We start from the raw sequence: 14,735 nt of genomic DNA on the forward strand, positions 1-14,735 counted from the left end.
TGGCCTTGAACTCACCTGATCTGATAAATGACATGTCACTATTTGACCAAAATCAATATGGTCCTACCAAAGATGGTGTAAACATGGGCATTGATTATATCAATATGATATTTCACAAGGCAGCTATTAAAGCTGACCTTATCAAGCAAAAACGGAAGCCTGTAAACGCTGACAAATGGTTTGACCAAGAATGCAAGACCATCAGAAAAGACCTGAGAAAAATAGCAAATGAAAAACATCGGCAACCAAACAACCCAGCCTTACGCATTAGATACAATGACGTCTTAAACAAATATAAATGTACAATAAGGAACAAAAAACAAAATTATACCCACATGAAACTTGAGGATATTGAGAAAGCCATTGATCAAAATCAATTCTGGGATCTGTGGAACAACTTCAACACAAAACAACCACAAGCATTACCCATCCAAAACGGTCACATCTGGAGAGAACATTTTGAAAGTTTGTACAAAGACATACCAATAAATCTAATAAATTCAAATCAGTGTATTACAAAAGAGAAACTCCAAACATTAGAAGAAACTATTAAAGACAACCAAAACCCTCTTGATTTCCCAATGACTTGGGAAGAATTGACCACACAGACACAATCTCTCCGGCCAAGGAAAGCTTGTGGCCCAGACAACATTCAAAAGGAAATGCTCCGATGCAGCACCCCAGAGATGCAGGGTACAGTGTTAAAGCTGTTCAATATCGTATTGCAGTCAGGATGTTTTCCTGACATCTGGTGCAAAGGGCTCATTTCCCCCATTCATAAGAGTGGAGACAAATCAGACCCTAATAACTACCGTGGCATCTGTGTCAGCAGCTGTCTGGGGGAATTATTCTGTAGCATTCTAAATAAAAGAATACAAGATTTCCTTAACCAACAATCCATCTTGAGTAAAAATCAAATTGGCTTCCTTCCAAAACACCGCACCACCGACCATGTGTATACCCTTCACACTTTAGTTAACAAACATGTACACCAAACACAACATGGTAAAATATTCACTTGTTTCATTGATTTCAAAAAAGCTTTCGACTCTATTTGGCACGAAGGGCTCTATTATAGACTTCTACATTGTGGTATAGGGGGCAAAATGTACGATCTGGTTAAATCAATGTATTTAGAGAATAAATGTGCTGTTAAAATTGGAGACAAACAAACTGAATTCTTCACCCAGAGAAGAGGCGTTCGTCAGGGTTGCAATTTAAGTCCCACTTTATTTAATATATATATAAATGAACTTGCTGTTCAGTTGGATCACTGTGCAGCTCCTGGCCTCTCCCTCCTAGATAGAGAGGTGAAGTGTCTGCTTTATGCTGATGACCTTGTTCTGCTGTCTCCTACTGAACAAGGACTCCAACAGCAGCTGGACATAGTAGACCAGTACTGTAAGGACTGGGCCCTGGCAGTCAATATGAAGAAAACTAATGTCATGGTTTTCCAAAAACGCCCCAGATGTCAGGAGAACAAATACCAGTTTACCATAAACAATCATATCATCGAACATAGTATGAGTTACACCTACCTCGGTTTAACCATAACAGCATCGGGAAGTTTCAACATGGCAGTGAATGCACTCAAAGAAAAAGCCAGAAGAGCTCTAAATGCAATTAAGAGAACATTTTACAATGTCCAAATTCCAGTTAAAATCTGGCTCAAAATCTTTGATAGTGTGATCCAGCCCATTGCGCTGTACGGTAGTGAAGTGTGGGGTCCACTCCGTCACCAGAGCTATGCCCGCTGGGACAAACATCCAACAGAGTCTTTACATGCAGAATTCTGCAGATACATTTTACGTGTTCAGAGAAAAACACCAACAAATGCATGTAGAGCAGAATTAGGCAGATACCCTCTGATCATCAACACTCAGAAGAGAGCACTAACATTCTTTAACCACCTTAGATCCAGCCCCCGAGACCCCCTCCACTCCAAAGCCCTCCAGAGCCAAGAGCTGACCCCAGAAAAGAGTCCCCTATGGCAGCTGGTGCTGAGGCTAGCTGCCCCCTCTCAGAGCCACTCTGACCAGTCTCTCAGCAGCACTACTCTCCAAACACCAATCGCAGACGAGACGAGAAGCCAAAGCAGATTAGAATGTTACCTGGCTCTAAACAGAGAGTACGAGCTGGCAGAATATCTCTCTACTGTCAGAGATAGAAAGCAGAGACAGATCCTAACCAAGTACAGGCTCAGTGACCACAGACTGGCAATCGAAACAGGAAGACTCAAAAGATCCTGGCAACCAAAAGAGAACAGATCATGTGGTCACTGTACGACAGGTGAGACCGAGACAGAGATGCACTTCCTCCTGAAGTGCCAAACATTCAACGAAGTAAGGAGCGTTTACTGGAACAAGTTGAACTCTGTAATCCCAGGTTTCAAGGAGGTTGATGACCTCTCAAGACTGAGAGTACTCCTAGGAGAAGGAGACAAGGCACACCTTGCTGCCCAATATGTATACACATGCCACAACCTGAGGGACAGCGAATGACACACACACACACACACACACACACACACACACACACACGTTGAAATGTAATTATATCACTGTATATATATCATCAATAATATGTAAACATTTGAAATGTATGTTAATGTTGTTGATTATTATTGTGATGCTTTGGCAACATTGTTTAATTTAACTTTCATGCCAATAAAGCCCCTGAGAGAGAGAGAGAGAGAGAGAGAGAGAGAGAGAGAGAGAGAGAGAGAGAGAGAGAGAGAGAGAGAGAGAGAGAGAGAGAGAGAGAGAGAGAGAGAGAGAGAGAGAGAGAGAGAGAGAGAGAGAGAGAGAGAGAGAGAGCTATATTGGACCTATGTATATTTCATTATAACTTTGAGAGACTGTTCATAGGACCCATTTGAGTCTGGTGTCTAAGTTGACTGTTCTACTCGTTTATTGTATTCCTTGTACTTATATTTGTGTTTTATGTTTAAGATTTCAGGACATGGAGAGTGGTTTCTTAGCCTGCTTGTTATGTGTTTCTTAACAGAGAGAGAGAGAAATAGAGAGAGGTTAACAACTTTGATGGTGGTGGGGGCCACATCATTAATGTACTGGCCACCAGGGGGCCGCAGATTCACTTGGAACACACACACACACAAATTCCATGTGTTGTATGTAATTATTAACAAATATACTAAGTCTGATCTTCATTGACATTTTACAATCAAAGGGAACATCCCCAAAACATGGGAACATCCTCTAATAAGCTCACTAAACATATCAGTTCACGAGAGTGGCTGAGTGATCGATGGAGTAAGACGCAACTTTTAGGAGCTCCTGCAATATGCTCTGAAATGTGATTACAGGCACATTATTTATGAGATAGTTCTTGGTGTAAGAGTATTTAACAGTTTATTCTGGACTTGTTGATGACCAAAATGCCTTTTTAAAGCCAAAAGTACGAATAATTCGTCCGCCCCGTCTCAGAGGCCTGCTCCCCATGCTGCATCCTCGCCTCCGAGTGATCCTTCCCGCTGCCCCCCCCCCCCCCGATTTCAAGGAGGAGATGCTCGCTTCACTCCGTACTGAGATGGCGGCTGTTTTTAAAACTGAGCTCCATGAGGCCCTGAAGGACAACTTATCATCCATCAAGGCAGAGCTACAAACAGTGATGGCGGATTTAAGTGTCAGTATTACGAATATCAAGTCTGATGTGAGTGCCCTGAAATCTACCGTAGGGGAAATGGAAACTTCGCTCTCGACCTGCACTGATGACATCTGATGACAAAATGACCCGATTCACCTGGGGTGTCTCGCCTTAAGCAAGAAGTCTTGTCTTATTGTGTACCTAAGAACGTCAGTTGATAGCTCAGAGCCAGTGACCTTCTTCCTAGATCTTCTCAAGCTAGAGAGTACAACTGCAGATGGAATCATTAGTCAACTACTGAACTGTCTACAGAAATATGGTCTTGATGATGCTTTTCTGAAAGAATGTCTGGTGGGATTCTGCTCAGCCGCCTAATGGTAGGCAGAAATAATGGCGTCTACACAAAACTGAGAAGTAAGTACCCAGGCCTCATAGGCTGGCATTGTCTAAACCATAGGTTGGAGTTGTCTGTGTCAGATGCAATCAAGCACTGCACCGAAACCAACCACTTCACAGCTTTTCTTGACAAGCTATACTGTCTCTATCATCAGTCACCAAAGAACTTAAGAGAGCTTGATGCTGCAGTCTCTGAAGTAGGTGTATGCTTGAGGAAGATTGGTCGCGTCCTCTGGATAGGGTGGGTGGCTTCATCTTTTAGGACAGTAAATGCTGTTTGGACCATGTATGCTGCACTCTATCATCACCTCACATCTGCAAGTGTAGATGTGAACCGTTCCTCAAATGATAGATGCACGTATGAGGGGCTAGCAGCAAAGCTGACGTCAGTTGCTTTTGTTAAAAACCTGGGACTGATGATGGATGCACTTGAGGAGCTGAAAGACCTGTCTGAGGCTCTACAGTCGAGAGACATTAGACTGTCTCAATCAGTACATCTGATAAAAAGACAGCTAGATGTTTTTAAAACCATGAGCAGGAACCCAGACAGTGGTCTGTTCTACAAAACCGCATGTGAGGCAGAGCAGCAAGGTGTTTTAATGGCATAGCACTACGCAATGACCCAAGGCAGAAGATAATAGATCCCACAACGTGTTATGCAGCACTATGCAAAAGCATGGAAACAAGGATGGTCACAAGTGAAGAGGAATCCCTCTTTCAAAAGGTCAATGTTCTTGATACAAAGACATGGCCAAGCCCTCTACCATTAATGTATGGTGAGTGTGAAATAAGAGAGCTATGCACTCTTTTGAAAATCGAATTCTCTGGTGTTAAGCAAAGTTATAGGGACTTTAAGGAGAATGCCAGTGTGCCGATGCACATGTCCCTTCTAAAGCTTAAGAATGCAGTGGAAACCATTGCTGTGAGCAGTGCAGAGTGTGAGAGGGGTTTCTCAGAAATGAATGCAGTTGTAATATCAATGCGCTCACAACTGAAAACTCAAAATGTCTCTGCTCTAATGTTCATTCAAATGGTTGGACCTCCTCTTGCCTCTTGGGACCCCACGAAATATGTGAGGAAGTGGGTAGCTACCAGGTCTGCAGACCATTTAGCCTGTAGACAAAGATGCACGACTGCAGGCTTCCCCCCATCAGCCCATCTGGGATTTGATGAAGTAGCGGGTCGTACATACAGTAATGTTGTTGAACTGCTTATGTTGATGTGGACTTTCATTCCTCAATCAATTCAGATAATATGTCTCTGTACTCATATAGTTGTTTTTTAATGTTCTTGAGTAAGTGTGCAGATAAATGTTGACTTAAAATGGCAATTTCAAGGTCTGTAATTTGTGAAAAATGTTTGTGTATATATTAATAATTTCAAATGTAAATTCATTCCAGTTAAATAATACTAATAAAAAGACGGTCTATTTGACTTTCTATGTTTACTTTCTCGATTGGTGGCATGAAATAGTGCATCTGATACAGGAGCAGTTGTTTTAGGATTGGGCATCATATATTGCCCCCCCCCCCAAAAAAAACACAGCCCCCCCACATATCAAATCTCAATTTAACCCCTGATTATACACACTGCTCTGCTTTCTGCACGGACCTCACAGCTGTTCTCACTGTAAACATCGCAACGCGATGAAAGCAGTTTCTAAAATAATATCCAGGGGATGCATGCAGAGCTGTCATTGGCTGAAGATAAGTCCGGCCGTGTGTCACACCTCCACTCACCGTTCCCGGAAATGCATCCGCGGAGGAGCCGTGTAGGAACCATCAGTGTATCCTCGGTTAGAGCTCCTCCAGAGAGCTTCCTCGATGCTCGATGCTCAGTCCTCGGTGTGCATTTAGAGAAATGAGATGTCCTTCAAAATGGCGCGCTGAAATTCATTTCCGGGTCTCTACCGGAGGACCGAGGAGTCGAGGAGGGGAAATTTGAGTATTTATTGAGAAGCCTCTAAGGAAACCACGAGAAGCAGGGAAATGAGTTTTAAGAGCAATGGGACGTCCTTTCCTCCGGGGCGTCACGTGAAGCGACGTCCGCACAGCTGATCGTCTGACAGCAGCTCTGTCCCCGTTATTTTCACAAACACCCCCGCCTACACATTTACTGACACTAACATTTGTATAATCTGTTGTAGACCCCAATAAATAAAATAAAATAAGAACTCATTCTCAAAAAAGATAAACGCCATTCTTAAAATGTATAAACGAACAATAGTTTGATTAATATTGATTAGAGTGCACAATAGAAATAAAATAATTGAGAGAAGAAAAAGAGATATGTTATCTATCAAAACCCAGTTAGATTAATATTCATTGGATTGCACACTTTGTTTGTTTGTGTGGATATGTAGCACATTAACATTGTAATAGCACTTAATGACTGACTGAATGGAAATGACAATAAATGAAAATATAAAACGAAAAAAGCGATCATGAAAATGTTTCCAATAAATGAAGAAAATGATTTTTGACCACTTTGTTGTTCAGATATATCACATATTTGTAACTAAATGAAACATGAATTGAAACAAAACACAGTTTAAACTGAGGAGTGACTCTCGTGAGTTTCATTTATTTTCTTAACTCTGCTGCTCTCATGTCAAGAAGCATGAGATCAGTGCATGCCCTGCATCGTCCAATCAGTGAGCGATACAAAGTCAATCAGTCAATCAATCAATGTTTATTTATATAGCCCAATATCACAAATGTTACATTTGTCTCAGTGGTCTTCACAGTGTGTACAGAATATCAGTATGACAATACGACACCCTCTGTCCTTAGACCCTCACATCGTACAAGGAGAAACTTACAAAGAAAACCCAGTTTAAAGGGAAAAATGGGAGAAACCTCAGGGAGAGCCACAGAGGAGGGATCCCTCTCCCAGGACGGACAGACGTGCAATAGATGCCGTGTGTAAATTGAAAAGATAATACATTTGCAACATAGGTAGTCCAGATGTTTGGAAATGCATGTGCAATCCATCCAGGACTTATGATCCAGGACCACAGCCACGACTCAAGATCCAGCGCTCGCGATCCAGGACACAGGACCGCAGGATCATCCATGACTCCGGATCCCAGCGTATATAGACACCAAAAGAAAGACATTTGGGGAAGCTGGGTTAATCGGAACATGAGAGTACACAGGTATAGACAGAGAGAAGGAAGAAGTAAGATGACCCCCGACAAACTAAGCCTATATCAGCAAAACTAGGGGCTGAATCTAATCAGCCCTAACTATAAGCTTTATCAAAAAGGAAGGTCTTAAGCGCACTCTTAAAAACGGATAGGGTGTCTGCCGCCCGAACACAAACTGGAAGCTGATTCCACAAATGTGGAGCTTGATAAGAAAAGGCTCTGGCTCCCATTGTACTTTTAGAGATTCTAGGAACAACCAACAACCCTGCATTCTTGGAACGCAATGCCCTAGTAGGACAGTAGCGTATAATGAGTTCTTTAAGATAAGATGGCGCCTGCCCATTAAGGGCTTTGTAGGCGAGAAGAAGAATTTTAAATTCTATCCTGTGTTCTATAGGGAGCCAGTGTAAGGCAGCCAGAACAGGAGTAATGTGGTCCCTTTTCCTAACTCTGGTTAGTACACGAGCCGCAGCATTTTGAATCAGCTGAAGCGACTTGATTGACTTCTTGGTACTCCCTGATAATAAAGAGTTACAATAATCCAGCCTAGAAGTAACAAATGCATGGACTAGTTTCTCTGCATCGTTTTGAGGCAAGATATGCCTGATTTTTGCAATGTTACGTAGATGGAAGTAGGCGGTCCTTGAAATTGATTTTATGTGGGCGTTAAAGGATAAATCCTGATCAAATATAACACCAAGATTCCTTACAGTCTCACTGGAGGCCAAATTAATGCCATCCATAGTTAGTATATCTTTAGATAATTTGTTTCGTTGATTCTTCGGGCCGAGTACAATAACGTTTTGGTCGTGTTTAACATCAAAAAGTTTAAGGTCATCCACGTTTTTAAGTCCTTAAGGCAGTCTTGAATTTTATTTAGATGATTAATTTCATTAGGCTTGATTGACAAATATAGTTGAGTATCATCCGCATAACAATGAAAGTTTACAGAATGATTCCTTATAATATTGCCTAACGGAAGCATATATAATGTGAACAAAATAGGTCCGAGCACTGAGCCCTGTGGCACTCCATGGCTAACTTTGGTTTGCGTGGAAGATTCATCGTTAACACGTACAAACTGAGAGCGTTCAGATAGATAGGACCTAAACCAGCCTAAAGCAGTTCCCTGTATGCCAACTAAGTGCTCTAGTCTTTGCAATAGGATATCATGGTCGATAGTATCAAATGCAGCACTGAGATCGAGCAAAACAAGAATAGAGACAAGTCCCTTGTCTGAGGCTATTAGAATATCATTTGTGACTTTAACCAGAGCTGTCTCTGTGCTATGATGTGTTCTAAAGCCAGACTGAAAATCTTCAAATAAATCATTGTTTTTTAAGTAATCACACAACTGTTTTGCGACCGCTTTCTCAAGAATTTTTGAGAGGAACGGAAGATTAGAAATAGGTCTATAGTTGGCTAAAACCTCTGGATCGAGGTTGTGCTTTTTAAGAAGCGGTTTTATCACTGCTACTTTGAATGATTGTGGAACATAACCTGATAATAAAGACATATTCATAATATTTAATAAAGAAGTGCTAATTAATGGAAAAACTTCCTTCAACAGCTTAGTTGGAATTGGGTCTAACATGCACGTTGATGGTTTAGAAGAGAGAATCATTGAATTTAATTGTTCAAGGCTTATGGCTGAAAAGCATTCTAGTTTCCTATCTAGTGTAATATTAGAACTTACGTTTCCGGGAGCTGTTGATAACACTATACTGGTCAAAGGCAAGAGGTCATTAATTTTGTTTCTAAGAGTAACAATTTTATCGTTAAAAAAGCACATAAAATCATTGCTACCGAGTTCTATGGGAATAGAAGGCTCAATGGAGCTGTGGCTCTCTGTCAGCCTGGCTACAGTGCTGAAAAGAAATCTTGCATTATTCTTATTCTCATCTATTAATGAAGAGTAGTAGGCTGCTCTCGCTTTACGCAGTGCTTTCTTATATTCATTGAGAGTAATATGCCAAATTAAACGAGATTCTTCAAGTTTAGTGGAACGCCATATCCTTTCAAGTTGTCTAGACTTTTGCTTTATTTTGCGGGTTTCGGCATTATGCCATGGAGCTAATCTATGTTGTTTTATTTTCTTCTTTTTCAAAGGAGCAACAGAGTCTAATTTTATTCGCAGCGCATCTATAGCACTATCAACAACATGATCAATTTGGGGTGGTGTACATTTTGTATAAGTTTCCTCCCCTACATGCAGACATGCTATCGAGTTAAGTATTGGTGGAATCTCTTCCTTAAATGTGGCTATAGCACTAACAGATAGGTTTCTGCTGCAAGAGCTTTTGACTAATGCTTTGTAGTCTAGTAACAATACTTCAAAAGTTACTAAGAAATGGTCGGATAAAGCAGGATTATGCGGTTCGACTAATAGTTGCTCAATTTCAATACCATAAGTCAGAACAAGGTCGAGAGTGTGATTATAGCAGTGGGTTGGTTTATTTACACTCTGACAGAAACCAACAGAATCTAATATAGAGTTAAATGCAACAGTAAGGCTATTTTTATCATCGTCAACATGAATATTAAAGTCACCTATGATAATTACTTTGTCTGTTTTAAGAACCAAAGTTGATAAAAACTCAGAGAATTCTGATAAGAATTCTGAATAAGGACCTGGTGCACGATACACTGTAACAAATAAGATTGGCTGCAAAGTTTTCCAGGTCGGATGCGTAAGACTAAAAACGAGGCTTTCAAAAGAGGTATAATTTAATTTTGGTTTAGTATTGATAAGTAAACTTGAGTCAAAGATTGCTGCAACTCCACCTCCTCGGCCCGTGCCTCGAGCAATATGAGTGTTGACATGGCTGGGTGGAGTGGCCTCATTTATGCTGACATATTCTTCATGTCTCAACCAAGTTTCAGTGAGACAGCATATATCAATATTATAATCTGATATTAAATCATTTACCAATATTGCTTTAGATGCTAGAGATCTTATGTTTAAGAGACCACATTTAATCTTCCTGTTTTGTTGCACTGTAGTAGTTGTTACATTTACTTTTATTAGGTTATTATGTATGACACCTCTATTAGGTTTTACCTTAAATTGTCCTTGGGCAGACACACACACCGTTAATATTGGGTATTTTATTGGGTTCGGGATTCCTATGGGTGACTGCCTAGGAGAGAGCGCAGAGAAGCGTGTAAGACTGCGACTCTGCCTCCTGGTCTCAACTCCAGTTTGTCATGGATTAAGTCCACAAAGCCCTGAAATGTTTGCCGAAATGAGATCTGCACCTTTCAAAGTAGGATGAATGCCGTCTCTCTTAATCAGACCAGGTTTTCCCCAGAAGGCTGTCCAATTATTTACGAAGCCCACATTGTTTGCTGGGCACCACCAAGACAACCAGCGCTGAAATGATGACATGCGGCTATACATGTCATCATTGATCAGATTACAAAGTAAGGGGGCGGGGCGAGTGTCTGAGGATTTCATCGGAGGATGGTCTGGTGGTTCCTCGATTATCGCTCCTCGCTCCTCCGGCAGAAATAAGAGCCATGGGACGGTACTCAAGATGGCGCAGACAAATCAACTGAGACCGAGGAGCGAGGAGCGAGGAAATGAAAATAGTCGACCTGAGACAGGGCCAGGGTGTTGGTGACACACTGCTGAAACTCCATTGACTCTTTAACATTCCTGCAGTGCTGCAGGAATGTGGTTTACTGCAGAGCGGGTTGTTTGTGGGTGTCAATGTGGTCTGTGTGTTCAAACACTTTTCTGGATAAGGGATTGGATAGACCACAACTAAATACATTTTATAACGAATGAAGGCACTCTGATCAATGACGTCACATATTTCCATATACAATGGAAATGTAACAACATGGGAATTCAAAATAGAATGTTGTGACAATTTTCTGCTTGAGATGCCAAAGGGACACTACTATTAATGACACCTGATCAAACTACACCCAAGTGCTAAAGTGTAGCTGAGTTTATGAGATGTAATCACTTTATTACACCTATGGAAAAGATGAACGATGGCTATGTGTTAGGTCATCTTCTCTTGCAATAAGAAATGGGTAGCCTCATGAGTAAATCAAATACATGATGTATGCTGATCTTTAAAACCCACACAAAGACTTAAATGAATAGGTTGGAGGCATAGGCGCCGCGTGAGGCTCAGGTTTGGGAAGGCTAAATAACTTTGTTTACCTGACGCTGCCCGCCTACGGCGTCTATAGAAAAGAGATCAACTCAGTGAAAGCACCGCCTGCTGACCAATCAGAGCTCAGTGTGCGGAGTTTAAATCTATCAAGTCATATTACAGGATAAAGGAAATACGGTTTAAACTGCCGTATGCAGAGAAGACGCCGACGTGTCGCACTTATCATTCATATCACATTATCAATCATATCATCGATCATATCATATCATAATATATCATATATTTCCTTATCTGAGTCAGCTTCTCGAGCCGTAGGCCTATCTGTCCGTGCAACACTTACATTGGCACATACTGTTGACATTAGGTTGACGAAACACTCAACTCAAATGTAATTAAAGTCAGATCCACTCGTGTCTTAGACGGGGCAGTGATATCACAAACCTGTTACGCTTTCAAACACTCTGTAGTTTATTTATTTTTTAACCAGTTGTTCTATATTCACCTTGCAGGTGCAACTATGTGCTGTATCCTAGATTATATGTTGAAGTCATGGATGTTTAAAGTTCATATTTGTCTAATATTAGTTTACTTTTCATTAATGAAGTATGACGCTGGGCTGTCAATACACTTGTCCCTGTTTGTGATTGGTCAAATGTAGCTAACCCCGCCCCTTTCACGTGAACGCGCTCTCAGCTGGAGAGAGGAAGAGCTTGATTTACCGAGTTGATAACCAGCGTCGTAGGACCGCTTAGCGAGGTCTCATAGGGTTAGTTAAGATGACTCAAACATATCCAGGGTCTGTTGAACTGGCTTCGTAGAACAGGGCACAGGTGGCTGCATAGCAGCGCTAATGTCAAAGACACAAACATTATACATTATATTTGTATTTTACCAGGATGCGACAAAAATATTAGGGAAGGCCTTCCCTTATGGGCTCAGAACAGTCTCATAATACACACATGCGCACAGAAGGATTCACACTTGTATTTCATGATCAGCAAAAGGATCCACCATGGGCGTCGCCTGGGGTAGGCATCCGGGGCTTTAGCCCCGGATGTTTTTTCTTTAGCCCCGGACAAATTCTCCCTCAATAATATAATACATTAACCGTACTTTACCTAGAAGATGGTAGAATTGTAATTTCCCGTGTTCGGTGAATGCAACAGAGGCAACCACCAGACCAATCAGAGAGTTGCATGGAAATAAACGTGTTTTATTGGCTGACAGGTACGTACCTCTCCTCTGTGACAGTGTTTACACTTTCAGCCGCGGACGCGGAGTTTCTGAAGATGGACATTTTTAATAAAAAAGATGGCAACTCTCAAGTGGTGGCTCAAACAACAACCCCAGAGCCACTACCTGAGCCAGGTGAACAATCAATCAATCAATCAATGTTTATTTATATAGCCCAATATCACAAATGTTACATTTGTCTCAGTGGTCTTCACAGTGTGTACAGAATATCAGTATGACAATACGACACCCTCTGTCCTTAGACCCTCACATCGTACAAGGAAAAACTTCCAAAGAAAACCCAGTTTAAAGGGAAAAATGGGAGAAACCTCAGGGAGAGCAACAGAGGAGGGATCCCTCTCCCAGGACGGACAGACGTGCAATAGATGCCGTGTGTAAATTGAAAAGATAATACATTTGCAACAAGGTATGTAAATGTCAGTAAACTTACAAGTTATGCGAACATGTAAGCAAAGCATAAATTATAGCTACGTTGACGTTACTTTGAATCGCGCGGGTAAGCTAAACCGTTAGCAAGTAGCTTTAGCTAGCCAGATATATTATACACACTTTGTCATACAATCTAAATGTTGTATTTTTTAGCGTTACCTGGTGATTTCAAAGAAAGCTCTATGGGAAAGGTTGACTTACTGTTCGACATGAAGCTAGAAGCTACCTTACAGTACACAGTTGATCCGGAGTCCTGTCAGTTAAAGTGTTTCATAGTTAGCTTAGCTTAGCTTAGCATCAAACTAGCACTGAAATATATGATTCCTGGATGTTATGTGACAGTATTTCTGAGAAAGAGTCAGCTGAAATGGTGGCATAGTTGCCACTGCTTTACGTGTCGACAGCATGTTTGAACGTATTTGCAGCTGTAAATGTGGCTGTCTGGCCACTGACGTTGCCATAACAACACCTGCATTTAAATGTGCAACCTCTTTTTGTGACAGATTTTTGCATTCAATTATAATTCTTCTGATTGATATTTCCTATTGACAGCTAGTTTCTATGTGAACATTATGAGATGGACAGTCAGCCAACAAGCTTTTTATACAAATACTTCAATCAAAGCTAATCCAGTGGGGCTCCTGAAAGGGGGCAAGGGACACTATGCTCCCAAATATTAAGCCTTGACCCCCATCTTAAAATTGATATGATCAAAAAATGATCTGCATTGTCGGAGGCCTTTTTTCCTCATTATCATGTCAAATTATACAGCTTTCCTTAGTGTTGAATGCAGAAAGATGACTATATTAGAGTATTAAGTGAAAATGACTATATTAAAGTGTGATGTGAATATATTAAGTGAATTACTCAAACTGCATTTGTAGGAATGATTCTGTCCTACTGGCAGATAACTACTCTAACAGTGATATCTACAAGAGATGTACATTTAACTATTTTCAATTGGTTAGTATTACATTTTGTGACTGTGTGGTGAAACTCATTTTAATGAAGACACATGTGTGTATCTTGAAATTCATTTATTTGACAGAGCTGGAAACTGATTGACTTACATACTTGTTTGTGTTTACCCACAGTCATCACAGATGAGCCAAACGGAGTAGAGGATGGAGAACAGGAGAAAGGGACACACAAGGAGGAGATACAACAGACAAGAACGACAATGGAGACAACAATGAACAGGAACACCAGAACAGACGAGAGTCAATGGGTAACATGACTGATGTAGGGACTGCAGATACAGGGCCAAGGCAAGTGAGACATCACTGCTTTCCATCCAGCATGTTTGGCCAGCAAAAGAGATCATTTCAACCGCAAACAGCAAGAGATGAGGGATTATTATTTCCTCCTTCCATCCCTTTTTTCTGTTTAATCTGATTACTAACAACTTCTAATAATTTGACATCGTTTATGATTTAATTGGAAAATAAAGTGTTTTTAAATAATAAACCCGTTTCTGATTCGGATTCTTTGATTTTTGTATGGGTGTTGAGAGATGTATCCATATCTCTTAATGTTGCTCTCAAAGTGCACAAGATTGATGCTTTTAACTTCATCATTTAAAAAAATCTTCCTGGGGGACCCCAGAGGAGGTGAGTTCCCTCAAAATAGCACTTTTTCTCTGCTTAAGTAATTCCGGTGTAGTGTCCCCTCGGCAACAGATCACTCGGAGCTGGTGATTACTTTCCTGCATTTCAATGGACAGCATAAAAGGACACGTGAGCTGGGTTCTGGTGCTCAGATTAGCTATTGAT

This window comes from Pseudochaenichthys georgianus, chromosome 21 (assembly GCF_902827115.2).
Source record: "Pseudochaenichthys georgianus chromosome 21, fPseGeo1.2, whole genome shotgun sequence".
In the NCBI taxonomy this organism is placed as follows: Eukaryota; Metazoa; Chordata; class Actinopteri; order Perciformes; family Channichthyidae; genus Pseudochaenichthys; species Pseudochaenichthys georgianus.